The 2,953-nt window shown below is 37.0% G+C and overlaps 1 pseudogene; it reads left to right on the forward strand.

Annotated features, from left to right (window-relative positions):
* Window positions 1–1,220: 1,220 nt before the first annotated feature.
* Window positions 1,221–2,714, forward strand: LOC146748270 (inosine-uridine preferring nucleoside hydrolase-like; annotated as a pseudogene).
* The last annotated feature ends 239 nt before the right edge of the window (window positions 2,715–2,953 follow it).

Consider the following 2,953-nt stretch of genomic DNA (forward strand, 5'->3'; position numbering starts at 1 on the left):
CTAGTATATAGTCTATGTCATATACAGCCGGAACGCAGCCAAGCGTTTGGACCGTTATTGGACGCGATTATTAGATTTGAGTAGCGCCACCAACGGCACGAAAAGTGCGACATAAAACACCAAAATATGAAAGGAAGCCATACTTTTGCAATATACTTGTATAATACTGCGTCATTTAACGAAACTATTAACGATCGATATTTTTTGGTCGTCCTATTTTTGGAAACAATTTTGGGCGGACTCAGCAATGCGTATAGTAATAGTGTGAGAATTTACGCGTTTCTAAATGATCCGAAGGTGTAACATCAGTAGACGAAAGCCGTAAAAATCAATAAGAAAAAGTTAGGATGCACATTCTCCTCAAACCGCATACCGCAGATTCCTACTCCGAACAACTGTCCTCTTTTATACAAGAATAACTTGGATTTAAAGAAAAGTGCCGAAAGATTAAACCTGTCAATTACTAACAAAGAACCAGATTCCGGACCAGCCCATGTTCACTGCGTTGGCTTTCAAAAGGAGAGAAGCGTCGGGTAACTGTTTCAAATGTTGAAAAACGACCAAATAGTTACTAGTATGTTATGTAAGAGGTAGCAATAACGTGGCACAAAAATCGATGCGTCGGTCAAACAGGAAATCACGCAGCACTTACACGCTATTGTTTGTGATTAGGCTGTTTGTGAATTGTTTTGTGATTGGTGTTCACTTCATACTTCTGTGATCTTTCTTGCAATTTGATCAGTGTTGCAAACTTTTAAAACAAGAATTGCACATGGGACCACTATTTACTTACATAAATTTATACATTATTGGGCTAATAGTGTCAATAATTGTTGAGACCAGGCACATAATATGGTTATATGTAGGCATATTAAAATGGTAATAAAAACAGAATAATTTCGATAACACTATGGAGTTGGGTATAGTGTAAATAAATGAAATTATTCTCATTTGAGTAATCGATGAATTGCACAAATTTGTAACTAAAACAACGATACCTTTTATTTTATGTATTACATGAAAGATTTTGATAATATGATAAAATGTTAAGTCCACAAGTTTTTGGGACTCGTTTTGCTATCATTTACTGTGGATTATATGTATATACACTTTCCCATTAATACATCATACATATTGGTTTGATTTTATGACAATTATCAATCGAAAGTATATATACTGTTACCTCTTATATATATCTTATATATTACACATAGTGTAAGATGGAGAACCATCAGTTACGAATGATAATTTACTGCGATGCTGGACATGACGATGTGGAGTCTATTATGGTGGCACTATCACAGCCAGACGTTGAAGTGCTCGCTATAACGTGTGTCAGTGGTACAACCAACGTCGATAATGTCTGTCGAAACGTCCTTCGTACACTCAAAATTTGTGATCGCGAAAAGGTAGGAAGAAATACAATATATATCGTAGCATTTGATTTGTGGAGCATTCACCCATGGGGCGACGATCGATATTTCTGCTAACATTAAGTTTCCTTTCCATTCACATTCCGGTTTATAAGGTTGTTTCACGTCACTTATAAGCGGTGATGCCACTCTGGAGTCTGACCACATACATGGCTTTGACGGTCTCGGGGACGTTCCCCAGTACGTCTTACCAGACATGACACTTCTCAGCTCAGAGCATGCAGTCACTGCGTTAATTCGATTAATAAATCAACACGTGGGAGAGATCCATCTCGTAGCAACTGGCCCTCTTACAAACGTTGCCATGGCAATGAGGATGGACCCTGGCTTTACCGAGAAACTAAAATCTTTGACAGTCATGAGTGGAAATATTTATGGTAGGTTTAAGTTCGTTGCGTCTTCATGCATTTAGTCATTGCTGTATCGATACAATAAATATAAGTGATTCTTGATGGTAACACGATATGTTTTTCCTTCGAATTCAAGGAAGAGGAAACATCACACTATGTGGCGAATTTAACTTTGCCATGGACCCTGAAGCTGCGTACATTGTATTGAATTCCTGTCAATGTTTGGTGACCCTACTAACATCCAAAATCTGTGAAGAACACTTTCTAACTTTTGTAAGTAAATATGCAGTTTGTTCATGACAGTCAGAAAACAATGTGGGAAAAGGGTTTGGATTATTTTATGTTTAAAACGTTCTGAGAATAATAAATGTATAAGTGACTTGAGTCCTCGCTAGATTTTGTGAATATGTACTGAGTTTGTACAGATCCGTTTTTATTCCAAATATAGTCATGCCTGTTAACCTGGAACTTTGTTATGAGTTTCAAACACTGCCTCGTTCTGATATATATATACCGGTAGAAATGGTTCGAAGACAGGGCAACTATTGGAACCGAGAAGGCGAAATTTGTAACGGACACTGCATGGAAGCTAAAGAAATATTTTGAAAAACTCTTTTGGTCTGGTGACACATGTCCCTACTTCAGTTGGGATAGTTTAGCGATGATAGCTACGGTAAGAAAGAAGTCTGTATTAGAATCGGGGAAATACTTCGCAACTGTTGAACTAGCTGGAAATGTAACACGTGGTCAGATGGTGGTTGATTGGTCCAACAAACTCGGGGAAAAACCTAATGTCAATATTGTGAAGAAAATGGACATGAAGATTGTTGAGGAGATAATGATCCATTCACAAAGCAACTATAATATAATTGCTATAAGCTATAGTGTTAGCGTTTGGTCCGGTATCGCTAAAACCTTCGCTGAGCTATAGTAATTAGTTTAATTAGTGGACCACGAAACCGTTTCAGGGGAAATCGAGGATGACCGTCAACAATTAATTTATAGTAATATATAGAACATGTAATGTGATATTTTGATTGTGATGTTTCAAATAAAGTAATAAATGACAGCAATGTGTAGTACACTTGACAATTTGAAATGTTTGTTTATATGGCCACTGATTCTATGTTGCAAGATTCAGCTACAGTAACTTTAATATCTAGCAAAACG

The sequence above is a fragment of the Saccoglossus kowalevskii genome, chromosome 2 (assembly GCF_978046115.1).
Source record: "Saccoglossus kowalevskii chromosome 2, keSacKowa6.1, whole genome shotgun sequence".
In the NCBI taxonomy this organism is placed as follows: Eukaryota; Metazoa; Hemichordata; class Enteropneusta; family Harrimaniidae; genus Saccoglossus; species Saccoglossus kowalevskii.